Here is a 16,470-nt window from a genome sequence, read left to right on the forward strand (position 1 = left end):
CCCATGAAGAGCTTTGATATTGGGTGCGAACAAACACTTGGTAGGTGTGTTAAAACACACGTTTATTTTAGCACTTGTTTCTGTTACGAAGTCACAACAAGCATTTTCTTTTTTTAATTTGGAACAGGAGCTTGCACAGAAAAGTTCAATTGCCAACTGTTTAATTTACCGGTTCCATTATCTAAAAAAAAAAAAAAGGAAGTGTAATATATTCCAACAATATCATAGATAATTTGTTTGAGTAGCCTCCTGACCTGAAATGCTATTTTATATCTACACTAAAGAAACACTGGTAGCACAATGACCCCTACAACTTTCTGTAGTGGTTTTGGTACCAGGAGTGTATTGGTGTCCCTTTGTAAGTAGTCAAATCGTTTTAGACACTTTGGATTCTTATCTAGGCTCTATTGGGCGCCTCTTGCCACCTCCCTAAATGATAAGGATGGAAAGCTGGTCCCTAAGCCGGAGCTTTCTTTAGCTCTCCTTGCTGAGAGTGTCGGCTGATTGCGCATACAGGGCGTAGCTCAACATTAGTAGTGGTCACGGGGCATTTGGTGGACCCAGATGAGACGTCAAGCCATTCTAAATTGGTTTGACCACTAACAGTGACGTGGTTTAGGTACTTGGAGTGTTCCGTTAAGTCTGTTTAGGAGGCACGAGACTGCTGCTGAAGGCAGGAACTCCAGCTCTTTTACTCAGGTGTAAAATAAAAGGGGCACTTAATGCACCCTTTACTGTAGATGTGCAATGCTAGTTTGCATGGCCAGTTCATTCTCTTGTGTGCATCCTACTACTAATATTTACTTGCTTGTGTCCCCTGGCCCTCTTCACAGACATTAGCATATCAATGCATGCTCTGGTGCAGGGGTTCCCAAACCAGTCCCCAAGTACCCTCTACCAGTCCAGGATTCAGAGATGTTTTGTCTAACGTTTTTTTTCCTTTCTAAAACCACCTTACTGGGTAATCCCTAAATCCTGGACTGTTAGGGGGTAATTGAGAACTGGATTGGTAACCACTGCTCTAGAGATTATCTTGTTTATAGAGTGACTCTTTCAAATTCTGGTAGCATCATTTATGTAAGCCTGTTACTGCAACACAGAACATCCTGTACCTTTTAGAATTCAGCACTGAAACTCATGCTATCTCCTGCCCCTAAACCAGTTGCATAATCATTGGAACAAAGTCTTCAGGTCCAGAGTGCCTAGTATACTCAGATTTACCTTGTGTTAAATTGCATAAAAAATATATTGTTCTTAATTATAAACATTTGTAGAAATAGACTGAGTGATGTTTACAGTTTAGGTTTACAATCTAAATGATGAATTAATTTGAAAGGTCTCATGAGGACTTTGTAGACTGCAATCGTGTATACACACACACACACACACACACTCTCTCTCTCTCTCTCTCTCTCTCTCTCTCGGCACCCTGACCATTTCATGTAATTAAAGGGTTCTGGGTGCACTGTCACTGCCCCCCTTAGTCCTTCAATGTAAAACACTGCCACTAGAAGCACTTCCTGGAGTTTCACTGCATGAGGACGTTCAGCATAAAAGAAAACCCCAGGGGAAAGTACTGAGGCAATGCGTTCATATGAGGAAGGCCTACGCCGCACATGCCTATTAGTTCCCTCCCATAAGAAGAGGATGAGGTCGAAGCAGGTGGACAAGCGACCTCTGCTCTGGAAACAGATAAGTAAATAAAGAGTTTTTAAATCCCTCACATCGCTGGTTTGGGGGGGACGCGAGGGATGTGGAACACATCTTTGTATTCCTAACACTAAAGTATTCCTTTAAATAGGGTGAGTAATTAAAAGGTAATTTTATTTACTCTGAAGAGTCTCTTTAATATTTTTAACTTTAATCAATTTCTTGTCCCAGTTTTATCTTCTTATACAGTGGTACCTCGGTTTACGAATTTAATGCGTTCTCCGGGATGTTTTGTATTGCAAAAAATTTGTAAACCAAAACGCGGTTTCCCATAGGAATGCATTGAAAACCAATTAATCCATTCTGGAGGTCAGAAAAAAGTCAAAATGAGCTGGCATGGAATCCAACCCACAATGCAAAACACACAGTAAAAGGCATGCAAACGACAAAGCTCAGCTCCCTACCTTTCCACCGCTTGAGAAATGCAAGAAAAAAGTGCCAAAACCGCTGACATTTTTATCCAGAACGGTTCCAAAACTTGATGCAAAAGCCGCTCCAACACCTCCACACTTGACGCCACGTGTTACCCACAGACTCCAGAATGCAGAGCTATAAACCTCCCAGGTGCAATGCATCCTGGGGAAACTTGCTTTGTATTGCGAAAAAAATGAGTAAACCGAGACCGAAAATTACATTGCATTTTTTTTTTTTTTTTGAGAAAGCCTTAAGGAGAGAAACGCATTGTGGACATTTTAACTAACTGTATTTTAATAAAGGTATTTTGGCCACTTTCTTTGTTGTGAGCTAGCCATTTTATCTTTTTTTACCATTTTTATTATTTTACTACCTGGCATCTGAGTTTTACTTGTTCCAGAGAGAGATACTACTCCAAAGCATCCTTGGTGGGGATTATACCACTTACACCCTATCTTTGAGCAGTGCGTCTGCCCAATTAATGTGAGTAACCATTTGGTATTTTTATACACTCTCCTGGTTTTATCACAGTGAGCACTATTGTTGATTTTTATGTTACATATGGTCCCCATCTGACGAGATATATACTTACAACACTCCCTCACGTATCCCATAAGTGGGGATTATACCACTGTACGCTGTTTATACTAGAGCTATTTTTTAGCTCTCAAAAACGTGAGTAGGACCATATAGACCTTTTTTATTGGCTACCTGTTTGGATTTTATTGCACTATTAGATTTTCTTTTCTCTTTCATATGGATCCCACAAACCCCTTGATCCCACTACTCCATAGACTTCTGTACCTCAGATAGAACTGTGATTGTACTTTCATTCCAAGGTTTTACTGGACTCTTTTATTTATATATATATATATATATATATATATAATAAACAAACCCCCCCCATGTTCCATATATATATATATATATATATATATATACTGTTCTATATGCAACAGTCCAAAAAGAGTCCAGTAAAACCTGTATATAAAAACTATATATACCGAATTTTTTTTTATTCTCTCTCTGTATTATATTTCTTATTTCTATATTATTACTGGCTTATATTTAAGTGTACATACTATCTCTGTGGTGCCACCTTTTTCTACTTCTTTACACCTTTATACCTATAGAGCCTGTGAGGGAGCCCTATCCTTTAGGTGTGTTGCCTTTATTTAAGATTTTAAGTGCTGATCCTTCCGTACACTTTTCACGAAAATTATGTTAACCGAGGCGTTTGTAAACCGAGGTACCATTGTATATTAATAAAACTGCTGAAAGTCATAAGACATTCCCAGCAAGTGATGTTTGGACAGAACGATTACTGATTTATTTACATTAAATCATTATTTAAGCAAATTTGTACATTTAAAGTTATAACAAATGTGTTTGCTTTTGACCATCTGATAGTAGTTTTTATGTACTGTTGATATTGATTTACTGATTTCTTCTTTATATAGCAACTACTGCTCCCAGAATTCCTTAATGTGGACATAAGTTATTCAATGTCCTTTTCTTGACCCATTTTCCTGGGTCAGTAAGCGTTCAGCCACAAGCTGTACTCAGAATGCCATGTCTGTTTGATTCTCAATCTCTTTGAGTTGCCAACTCACTTCATCTTCCTGTAAAGCTGTGGTAGAAGCTAAACAGATGCAATTTGTCAGACCTTAGCAGATGAGAACATCTCAGACATAAACAGGTAACTAGCAATTTCAAATAAGAGTTCATTAAAGGGAAATAGAAAATGTATTTAAGATGGCCAGCTTTCCATATAGTATTACTTACCAGGCCACGAAAATTAAGACGCCATGACAAACCTAGATCACAAAAAAAAGGTTGATCGGCTGTACAACTCTACACTGAAAAATGCTCTAACTTATCTGGAATTCCTACTACAAAAAATAATAGGTACAATAGGCTCTCTCTACCTCTTGTATTTGTCAGTGTATATTGTACGTTCTCCACTAATTGTACAGCGCTGCGGAATCTGTTGGCGCTTTATAAATACCAGTAAAAAAAAATATATCTGGAGCAAAATATATGTTTAAAAAGCATAGTCTAGTAATATGCCTATAAATTAGAAATAACCCATGCTGCTCCAATGTGCTTAAAGAATGTAATAGAAAAAAAACCAAAAACTGTGTATTGTTGATTCTGGCCCACCATCAGTCTTCTTGTCACTTTTTTCTCAGCATGTAATTTATACTATATCCCATTTCTAACATTGTCATTTTATGTGTTCATATGTACAAGCAACTCTTACTCATTTCTATAGGGAAAGGTCAGTAGTTAGCATATAGATGTAAGAGCTTATTACATTCTTTTCTGAAGGTGTCCTTACAAGGACAATCCCCCTAAAATACAAAAGAAACAAAGAATCCAACTTAATGTATTAGATTCCAGTGACTATTTACTCATGAAAAAATATGAGGAGTCAATTTGAACTGAACAAGTTCTTCATCAAGAAGTGAAGGTAGGAGGGGAAAAAAAGATCCTCCTCCTTCTACAGATCTTCAACATGCAACGCAATCTTTGAATACATATTTAAATATTTAATAATATTTAATATTACCATGATAATTAGCATTTGATAACTTTTACATAAATTTACACACACCATTGCTAGGGCCGTAAGATCTTTTTCTAGATATACCCCGTGTGGTACTTTAGGGTGCCATCTGTACCCTCATTCTTGTGTTTTTCCTTCCCTTGATTCTTCACAGACAAAACAAGTAAAAGTGTTAACTCTGTGACAATGATTCCATGATTTGTAAACGTGATGATTTTTCAGAACTGTAATTTTGGCTATGGAAGAGATCTTAGTATTATTCCTAGTAGAGTAGTACTTACCCATTAAAAAGCCGCTCCAGACCCCTACAGAACTTTAGATAGTTACATGAAAAAGAGCATGACCTTGTATTATTTAACTAAAAGACTAATTGAGGGTAGCGGTAACCACTTCTTCTAGGTAGTAGCACACACATCAGCTTTAGATATCCAATGTTAAAATTGGATTACACTTTATTCTAGAAAACAATTAAGGCTTTTTCAATCCAAAATATAATTAATTTACTTCTTTCCAAACTCTGAAAAGGTTATGATTTTCAGTATCTTATGCTGTAGGATACAGCATAATCCGGCCTGTTGCGATTTTCACAGACTTTACATTAATATTTATTAGTCTGTGGACAGTTTAGTAAAAGCAAACAAACAGTGTAACACACCGTTTTAAATTAAAAGTCTGTGCAATGGCTTATATTCACACCACTGACATTAGGACGAATGTTGTAGCATGTACGGTATATAGTCACTAGCTCATAGTCGTGATCACCTTATTTGGAAATTATGTTGATGAAATTCATCATCACCAAAAAAAAGGTCAGTTAGTTTGTGACTTGCTTTTTGCTTACCTATTCATTGATTTATTTATTTTGAGTGGAGTTCACATTAGGATATCAAGAGCATTCAATCTGGTGTACCAGATTAGAACAGCAGACCTAGTTTGGTTAGGGAAATCATCTACAAGGCATTGCCTAGTGCAGGGGTAGGCAACCTTTTAGCAGCACTGTGCCGATATAGGATTGTGATGTCCTGTAGCGTGCAGTCCTATTTTTTTTTAAATTGAGGTGTGCATGCTGCCATATTCTGTTTGTTATTTTTACAGTAATTGCTTTGTATCGCTGTATATGTGCATATATGCAGGGCCATCTTTAATATTGACTGGACCCTGGGCAAAGCATTTGCTTGGGGCCCCCTGGAACCTGTCCCCCCTCCCCAGGCGTGCAAGCACGTCCTCCACCCCAACGCTGACACACACAGACATGCTGACACACACACAGACATACTAACACACACACACAGACATGCTGACACTCACACACAGACATACTGACATACTGACACAGACATACTGACACGCATACTGACACACATGCAGACATGCTGACACACACACACACACACAGACATACTGACACACAGATATAATGACACACACAGATATAATGACACACACACACGCACAAACATACTAACACACACAAAATTTACACTTTAAAACCCACCCTTCCAGTTTCCTACCTCTCCTGCTGGTGGCTGAAGGTGTTGGGATTTGGAGTCTGGCTCTCTCGGCCAGCCCCCCCTCCACTCTGCCTACTCTTCTTTCCCGCGCGCTCCTCTCTTTGTGGGTGAAAGTGATGCGCGGCCGTCCCTTCCTCCCAGCCTGCTGCTGAAAAGCAAGGGGCCCACTCGCGCTGTTAAAGTGCCTCAGTGCGCAACCAGACCCCTGCTGACAGAAGCCCACCGGGCCAGCCAGTGGGCCTCCTTAGTGTGCGGATTACCGGCCGGGGGTGAGAAATAGTTGAGGCCAGCGGGGCTCACGGTGCAGCGGCCCTGTTTGCCCCGCGTTAAAGACAGCCCTGCGTATATGAACTATTATATTGTATATGTTCATGAGTAGTTTATGGTATTGTGTATGATACATATGAATATAAGCTGCGTATGGGGGCTGCTTGTGGAATTGTGTGTGTGGATGGATATGTCACATTGTGTGTTTGGTAGTGTGTGGGGCTGTTTGGGGTATTGCATGTGAGAGGCTGCATGTGGAGTAGTGTGCATGTATGTGGATTGTTAGTGGTGTTGCGTTTGTGCGGATTGTGTGTATTTGTGTGTGGGCTGTCCGTATTATTTGTATGAGGGGAGGGTTATTCTGCATTTCTATGTATATCTAGCAGTGTGGGTGGCTTCCCTGGGTTCCAGTGGGGACCAGGCCGGCTAGGTACATGTCAAGGACAGGAGCTGCAACAGCAACTGCGTGCTGCTCTACTGTGTGGATTCCCATTCACAAGTGCTGGGAGGAAGTGATCTGAAATCACTTCCTCTACGTGCTTCAATGCATAAATTGATGATTGTCCTTCACCACCTTTTCGGATTAGCAGATATCTGAAGTTTTGTTGGGACTCCTGATAGGCCAGAGTCTGTTTGGCTCTAGCAGCCTTGAGTGCCGTGCAAAGGCACCTAGAGTGCCGTGCATGGCACTAGTGCCGTAGTTTGCCTACCCCTGGCCTAGTGTATAGTTGACTTGTATTTGTAATAGCAGATCAGCTAGTTTTAAAGCAATACATTTAACAAAGCTTACAGTGTGAATTTGATACTGTATGTAACTTTGCCCTGCATTCAGTGAACTTTAATATATCTCACTAGGTAATTCAATGTGCTGAACACCCAAATGCACATATATTAGCACTAGTCAGACAGTCGGCTAAATAAAGTTTTGCAGGTCGGAATACACGTAGGCAATAAAGCAGCATCACTCTAGCTTTCGCAATTAACTCCGTGGCTGCAGTACTACTTATCCCCTGTGGTCGCCTCTGACCTTTTGTATGTTCTTGCTGTGCTTTTTTGCATCCTTCCTTTGTTTTGTATCATAAGACTAGAAATGAACTTCCTCACCAGGCAAGACACCAGGCAATCCCTTCTTGGGACTCTTAGCATCCGATTGGGAGACTCCCACGTTAGCACTTTTAGTTAAATCTTTTACAGGTTATATTATTTGATATTGTGGAAGTTGGTTGCAAAACTGGTGCAACTTGATCTCTTTTAAATCAACACCTAAAATCGACATTACAATAGCAAGTTACTGAATTAGCTATAGCAGAGATAGGCCCGGTTGGGGTGGCGTTAATTTTTAAATGTAAAAATGTTGTGTTAAAAAAAAAAAAAAAAAAATGTCCATTTGATAGTATATTTGATCATCTGTAAATTTTAGCTATCATAGAACACCAGAATGACAGATAAAAAGTTTAAGTGTTTATGTTATGCTTTCCTATGGGAAGGACCTAATGCACTCGCATGCGTATTAGCACCCACCGTCGGGTGACATCGGAGGAGGTGGAGCTCTGACCCAGAGATTGGCGCTGAAATAAGGTGAGTACAGTAAAAGTTTATTAACCCTTACAGTGACAGAGGTGGATACAGTGGGTGAGGGGGCAGAGGGAAGTATGTGCTAGGAATACAGATTTGAATTCCTAGCACTATTGTATTTCTTTAACATTGCCATTTCTCTGAAAGGGCAATGCTTTCTTTTTTTACATTACAAGACTGCAGGGACAGTGTCTGTACACCAAAATCACTTATTTAAGATGACTTGGTTCTAAAACTTAAAGTGTCTCTTTAATTCTGTGTCACCTCCTTTACATGTGTTTTAATGTTTTTTACTGTTTTGTTTAACTCTTTTCATATGCTAGATGCACTCCCCTTCCACAAACATTGCTTTAAACTAATTTCCTTCTGCTTAAATCGTTAGAATGTTTGATATTGCCAATTTCCTCACCAGTTACAGCAACAGAAAGGAGTTCCATAATTAAATTCACGAGCATGGAGAGGATAACAGATGCTTATATCAGTTGCTATCAGCCACAGTCTAATAAATTGTGTTACCTCCTTAATCAATTGGAGAAGTCACTTCGAAGTACTGGTACTTTTGAAAGTCATGGTAAATGATAACATGGAAACAAAGCCTGAAAATTTATTATTAATATTTTATATAGGTCGTGGCAGAGATGTATGCACAGAGCAAAATGTGAGTAATGACCTAGGCCAGGGGAAGACTGGATTTTTATAATATCCTCATATTGTGTAACAAGAGTAGGCATTGTGTTTAAACTACATCTGTCACATTTGTTATTAGAGGGTTTTTTTTTCCCTCCAAGAGGCAGATACAAGTTGCTTTTAATTGTGATATGTTTATTGCTTGTTCCATATTTCATGTATTTAGAATAATACAATTAGATTGTGATATGTCAACATATAATGTCTTTAATATGTACACGGGTATTTTCTAAACTCCAAACTGCATAGAATTGAAAATGAATGAAAGTCAAAAACTATCTGATCCCAAAAATTCTGTAATTCTCTCTAGTCATAACTTGGCTAGTTTTTTTTTATCCATTTTGCAATTCAAATTGAAGTGCTCTTTTCCATCTATAAATTATGGAGCTGCATGCCTCCCAACAATTCAGTTTTTGTCGGGACAGTCCTGATTTTAGGGTCATGTTCACTTCAGTTATTTGGTATCCCACATATGGGAACACCAGGAAACTGTCCCCGGGCAGGACGGTGTAAGCACACCATTAGATACGCTTGCGCTGTTTAGCAACACTAAAATGTGCTTCAGCAGCGCTCCCTGCATGATAGTGAAAACTGGGGGCAATCCATGTGGGTGGGCTCACCCCTTCTTGGTAGGCACGCCCAGTATGGGTGTCACTAGTGATGCGATTTGTGCTACTGCCCCCTGAGGACTCTCGTACCCCATCCTTATTCAATCAAAATTGTTGGGAGGTTTATAGCTGAACTGCTTATAAAAGCATAGATAAGATTGCTATATCTACCCGCGTACCCTCCATGTATACTATAATGCCATACCGTGTGCAGGAAAAGTGAAGGAAAGCAGTTGCCAGGGTTCTTTTAAGGGAATTTATTTTAATAAACACTAACTTGCTGTAAAAAATGAAAAACAAAATTGTACTATAAATTCCAAAAAAAGCTGATGGCATGAAATATATGTTTTTTTCTATAATTGTTAGTTTTTATGTAAATTCAGTTTTCCATTCATTAGTTAGTAAAGTCTGCAGTTGCTTCAGCTGTGCAAAGCTTAATAGGGTTCTATTTACTAAAGTGAAAATTCAAAGTGAATTTTAATATTAAGGCCAGAGTAGCTGAAATTAAAGCATAGCTGACTTTTCTCAGTTCTGCTATTTTGACGTTAACGGGACACTATAGTCAACAAAACAACTTTAGCTTAATTAAGCACTTTTGATGTATAGATCATGCCCCTGCAATATCACTGCTCAATTCTCTGCCATTTAGAAGTTAAATCACTTTTATTTCTGTTTATGCACCCCTAGACACACCTTTTTTTGGCTGTGACTGACACAGCCTGCATGAATGCAAAATGGTTTCATTTTCAATTAGATGTTACTTACTTTAAAAGTTTTATTTCCTGCTCTGTAAATTGAACTTTAATCACATACAGGATGCTCCTGCAAGGTCTAGCTAGCTATAAACAGTGCAGGAGATGAAACATTATAAATGAAGCATAATTTGCAATAAAGGAAGTGTAAACATTAGCTGACTCTTTACAGGAGGGAGGTGCAGGGAGGTGTAACAAAATGATTTACCTTCAACATGGCAGAGAATTGAGCAATGAGACTGCATGGGCATGGTCTATGCCTCAAAAGTGCTTCATTAAGATAAAGTTGTTTTGTTGACTAAAGTGTCCCTTTAAATTTTAAATGCCATTTGAATTCTCACTTTACTAATTAACCCTACATCAATACTGCATAAGCTTTCATATGTTCTGTAAGTGTATAAGCTTACACACAAGTTTAACAACATATTTTTAGTTTTGAGTACAGTTTTGCAAACTATAAGGTCAATAAACTATACCTAGTCTGCTGCTTTGTACTGTACCTTTCCACCCACTATGTATTGGAGCTAATGTCTTCTTAATAAGAAAGAAAAATGTTTGTTTGCTATTCCGTATTTTGTGATACACTTTGGCCAAGCTATGTTGTGTTAGAAAAGGATCTAGGTTTTGGCTTACATTTTGCAACATGATAGGTAACCCAGACAAAATAAAAATAACATAAGAAGGAATAAATATCTATAAATAATTGCCCTAGAAGCATATAATTTATGTTATGTCATTCAAACAGCACCCTGCACAAAGTAGGTAGGAGAAAATAAAACATAACGTGTCATGATTTGTGCTTGTCTGGAGTACTTAGTCATAGGATGGTAACTTGCCACACCTCAAAATTTAGTGGATAGACTCCCGAATACTTTCAATATACATATTAAGTGATTTCCATTTCCTAATCCCAGACTTAAAGGGACTCTCCAGTGGCAGGAAAACAAACCCGTTATCCTGGCACTGCAGGATCTTGCAGCGCTCCCCTCTCTCTCTCCTGTCACTGAAGGGGTTAAAATCCCTTTCAGCTACTTACCTGAATCCTGCGCAGATGTCCCTCGGCGCTGGGTCGGGTTCCGTCCATGCTAATGTCGGTGGGGGAGACCTTATGCGCATGTGTGGCAATGGTCGCGCACGCATTACACCTCCCCATAGGAAAGCATCAGATAACTGACTTGGATTCCCGTAAGCCCTCTAGTGGCTGTCTGATAGACAGTTCTCTGGAACTGCAATGTGTTACATTGCAGCACTAAGTGCAATAGAGGCACAGCACCCAGACCACTTCAATTAGCTGAAGTGGTCTGGGTGCCTGGAGTGTCCCTTTAACACAGTTAGAAAACTTTGTGAATGTGGTCAACACTGCACCCCAATTTACCTTTTAGCAAATATACTACTTTGTGTATATATTTTGAGTAGCCAAAGAATTTATAGGGCTCATTTGTATTTTGTTCATTTTAATTAAATTAATCCTACATTCTAAATGTATTTTACAACTATGTATTGAACAACTATATACCCAAAATATTCTATCCTTGCAACTGAGTGATGTATGTATGCATGTTTTTAAATTATTGTTTTATAAACATAAAACTTTTCGACTGATCTAAATATTGATCTAAATAATGACAGTATATAAATTCTAATTTATAAACCAGATTAACAGCAGTGTTTATACAGTTATAACTCCCATTACCTCCAGCAAGCAAAGCCTGGTTGAGTGGAATAGGAGTTGTGGTTCAAATTGTGGACAAGTATCAGTTGGCCATCGCTGGTTTACAGTAAACTGCTCTCCTTCCGTGGGATAGACTCATATGCCGTCTTCAGTGGTTGTGATTTAATGATGGAGCCGAGTTTCCTTAGTAAACCAAATTTAGAGTAGTGGAATGCTTATCTTATATCCAGACCTTGAACATAAAAGGCATTTTATACCATCAATTGTTCATTTAATGAGCAATTGCAGAGTACAGGACGGCTAAGGGATTGAGCTACACGCACCATTATTGCAAGAAGTATTTCGAAATACCAGAAATAGGACGTAAGCTCTGATCAGGGAGAGTGTGAGCACAATTACCTTCTTTTCAAATCCTTCTGTGACACTGCGGGAGGAAAAAGGACTTTGAAACTTGAAAGGAAAGAGCTAGCTTTCAACCTCAAAAGCTAGGAGGAAAGGGCTCTGAAATTTGCTCAGTATTCCCAATTCACCATTAGCCTGTTTCTTCCTTTAGCCTCAAGGCATTCTCCGCTTTTTGAAAAGATGTTAAGAAATTCAGTCACAATAGAGAGCCTAGTTTTGAACATGTTTCACTCAGTCCATTGAGGTCTGGTCTTCAGCCTTTGTGTGGGGTGAATTGAGCTGAGCAGCTCTCTGGCTGGGGAGAGGTGAATGAGCAGTCTCTGTGCAGTCGCAAAATTTGGCAAAGAAAAGGTCTCCCCTTTGCTTTCTGCGACAATATACATTCCTGTACAGAGCCTCAACGCTCAATATTCAGACTCCAACTCAAGAAAATATCTACCACTTGTGTTGAGGACAAAGTTTGGTAAAGTTTGTTTTTATTAAAATCACTGTTTCTCTGCTGAACTATTTTTTTTTTTAAAGAAACAGCATAACGATAAACAAAACAAATGCAAACAAAAAAATAAAAATAAACCCCCAACAGGAAAAGGAAAATCAAAACAAACGCCCTACTTATTAAGCATAACCCAAAATAATGACCTCTGCTTTTGCCAAGCCAGTCGTAAAAGGGTGACATGAGTTTGATTTAATGATTAGCCGACTGACCCCTAAACTAGAAAGATTGTTGAATGGGGAGAGTTCACTTGCAGGAACTCAGGAAGAATACTAATGAGATTGTTAAATTTAGCATGGCACCAACCACTCTTAATTCCTCTAATGGGGAAGGCACTGCTTCTGAGGGAGCAGAGAGAGTGAGAGAGTGTGAGAAAGTATTTTGCAAATCTGAACAGCCAGAGAATGTTATTGAAGGAATTAACTCTCATGCAGTTAGTCTCGTTGGGTTTTGGATCGTCTTGTAAGTATTGTCTCTCTTTTTTTTTTTTTTTTTCTTTTTTTTATACAGATGGTGTTTCTTTATTAAACTGTTGCAAAAATAATAGTGTTAGCCTGGCATGTTAATACATACCAGCGGCACATCTACTTATTACCTCTCCTGTAATGGAGATCATATGCCAAAAACCCGGCGTGTTAAAATGTTTACCAAATCTGGGGAGGGTACACTTTTTTTTACCCAGATAATCCATTCACTTCCAGGAGGCTCTTCAATTCATTTCAGATCATCATGCAGCAAAGGGCATGGCAAATTAGCTGGGTGAAGGCCATTACATTTTAACTGTTCTCAGAACTCAAAAACTTGATGTGCACACACATACACACACTATTTCAAGTTTTGTAATATTTTGTGATGGATTTTGGAACCACTTTCTTAATAACTTATTCAAATTAGTAAAAATTTTCATAAAGATCAATTATAACAACTTTTGCTTATTTCGTGAAAAGGCATATAACATTTTTTTTCCTCTTTATTCTGCTAAGCATACCGTCCAAAACACACAACATAAAAAGTAAAAATATTTTAATTTAGTACTTGTGTTTTTTTCCTTAGACTTTCCGAATAATAAAAAAAAAAAAAACAATTAATAATCTGCACACTCTTCTGTGTTTCTCTTTTTTATGCTTCGTTTGTTGTGTTGTTTCATTCGATGTGTTAATGTGTTAATGTTTACATGTCTGTAGCTATCACAGCTGTGTCTCCAATGCACATTTTTGGGTTATAACTATTAAAAAAAAAAATAGCCAAACTGTAAGCAATTCATCTGGGCAGACCATTTTGCAGATCGGATGTTTCTTTTGCCTCTCAAGCTGTCTGCTGAAAAACCTCGACAAGCAGTAACAGTTGTCTTGTGTTTGGCTGTCGAAATCCTTTGGCAGATGCAGCCGGAGAAGTGGACTGTTTGCTTACATTTGTGCAATAGACTCCCACTTGTTGCCATGGTGGACAGTATGTTTCTATCAATAATTTGGCTTGGCACAGGCTGTCTACACATCCTCTTAAAACCTTATTGAACAATTCAGTTCAACAGAACAAGATTAGGCAGCTTTCGTCTTTGGCCAGCTGAAGTGGTTGTTGTACTTGGAAAGCAGCGAGAACTATTACAGGGAAGTCTCTCGTCTGTGCTTGCACAGAGAAAGAAAGGTCTTGCAAATCCCTTGGCTATTTGTATTCTGGAGTGCGTGTACTGTCAAGTTTAAATCTGCCTCTTTCAAAAAGCAACTGTGTGATGCAGGAAGACACGAGGTAACCACTTAACATAATGTGTGTCTGCTGGAATTCTACACCAATCTAAGAGAATTCACATCTGTAGCACAGGGGAATATAATATGTTTTTCGACAATAATATCCAGATGAGGCAAAGTAAAGCAAAGATACGCATTTAAAGTTCAGTGCAATAAAAAGTTCAGGCTATTAAAACATGTCCACTTTAATGCTCTTATTTTATTTTTGTCTTCATATGATCATTTGTGACACCTGATTACAGTATTTCTGAATATATGATAAGGCATAATTGACATTTTTTTTTTCTTTAGCTATACTAGATTTAAAAAAAAAAAATCTTTAGATAACAGATATACCTGTGATGGATTATGCGAAAATGGATACACACTATTCTGGGAGGAAAGGTGCTAAGATTGATATGATTTGGGAGTTTATTTTCTGTCTTTAATATTTTATGCCAAGCTTATCCCATTCCCTGCATTTTCTGCTAATACTATGGGTTCTATATATTTACTTACATTTTGTCCAAATACTCAACGCTTTGTGAACGACTGTAGAACTTCTGTGTATCTCATAAAACTTTTTACTTTCAATCCACTCATATGATTTGCCTGTGCTGCCGGTTGGTAATCCGTGTTTTATTTGCAGTTACGTACTACACTGAGCCATGAACTAAAATTAAAACTAAAAACCTATGTTTCAGAAACGAAAGCAAAACCCAGAGTTTCAAAGTCACCATGTCCACCATTGTGTTTTACTATTTGGGAACAATTAAAATATGTTTTGTCAGTTATTGTATATTGTAGTATGTGCAATTATTGTGCTACTTATTGAGGACTTTTTTTTAATTTTTATACACCTCATGATAATGTATTTCTGAAAAAAGTTAAAAAGTTTGTTACTTACACTAGCACTAACTGCACAAATTGGTTTATTTGTTACCTTTATATATATATAGAGTGTGTGTGTGTGTGTGTGTTTGTTTGTTTGTTTGTCAAAATAGTCAGCTGCAGTAATAATACATAATGTGTACTGGCCCCAAAGTGGCAGAAAAAACATCTGCAATTAAAATAAATCTGTCTTCATTTTCTTTCTGCCTTATTGACCTTAAACCAAAGTGGAGATTATATGTTATACGTGTAGACAAAACATTCTCTGTATTTTCATTTTGCTCATACAATGTTTGGCATAAAGTGGATGTAGGAAATCTTAACTGGAGAAAAAGTTGTGTTATTTTTGTGCATTTTTACAACTTTAGAAATTAACTTGCTAGCATAATATGTAAGACTGAATGGTGAGAGCTTTGTTTAAAATCCAGGGGAAAAGTTACTAAACAGGAGTTAACCCTTACTACCTCTGTAGCTTTTTAGGTGCCAATGTCCATTTACAGAATTTATGTTAGTTATGATATACTCCTGATTTCTCTCTCATTTTAGAGGGGGGACATTTTCATTGGAGAATACCGGAACATTTTAACCTTACTACAGGCCTTTTGGTCTAGCACAGACATGCATATGTTGTATCAGGATTGGGATATCTTGGATATATTTTTATAGGAGAAGGCACAGTAATAAACTTAACATAGCTAAACCACATATAGGTTGTAATTGAATGATGAAACAGATTTAACTTATCTAACTAAGCTCTGTAGTAGAAGTACAGAAAATGTGGATGATTAAAAACCAGCAAAAAACAAACAATATGGTTGAGCAATATATAGGTAACCTGCAACTGAAAACTATTCTACGTAAAAACTCTAAGCAGAATAAAAGAAATACATTTAAAATCCCTTCTTTTGCAGCAAGTCATTGGTTTTCCTGCTTCTTCAGTGAGTAACCACATAAGGAAGTGTCTACACCAGTCCTGTTTTTCTCTCGTGTCCCTTAAACTTCTATACAGCAAAGGTTTCAGGGAATGTACTTTAAAAGAACACTATAGGGTCAGGAACACAAACATGTATTCCTGACCCCACAGTGTTTAACCCACCATTTAGGTGGCTTGCTCCCTCTTAGCCCCCTATAAAAGTTTAAAACTCACCTTATTTCCAGCGCTGCGCGGGTCTGGCGGCGCTGGCTTCGCCACCCT

At 38.1% G+C, this 16,470-nt stretch overlaps 1 protein-coding gene across 5 annotated transcripts in view; it reads left to right on the forward strand.

Annotated features, from left to right (window-relative positions):
- GLI3 (GLI family zinc finger 3) overlaps positions 1–16,470 on the forward strand; it is a 248,461-nt gene that overhangs the window by 68,945 nt on the left and 163,046 nt on the right. Inside the window, exon 1 of one of the 5 annotated variants that reach the window (XM_063452132.1) lies at positions 13,083–13,122. The exons of 3 other annotated variants lie outside the window; for them this stretch is intronic. The gene's annotated coding sequence lies outside the window, so the exon portion shown is untranslated. Of the gene's footprint in view, positions 1–13,082; positions 13,123–14,353; positions 14,407–16,470 lie in introns of those variants that run through there. One more of the 5 variants, XM_063452133.1, reaches the window with a different exon arrangement.

Source organism: Pelobates fuscus, chromosome 4 (assembly GCF_036172605.1).
Source record: "Pelobates fuscus isolate aPelFus1 chromosome 4, aPelFus1.pri, whole genome shotgun sequence".
NCBI classification, from domain to species: Eukaryota; Metazoa; Chordata; class Amphibia; order Anura; family Pelobatidae; genus Pelobates; species Pelobates fuscus.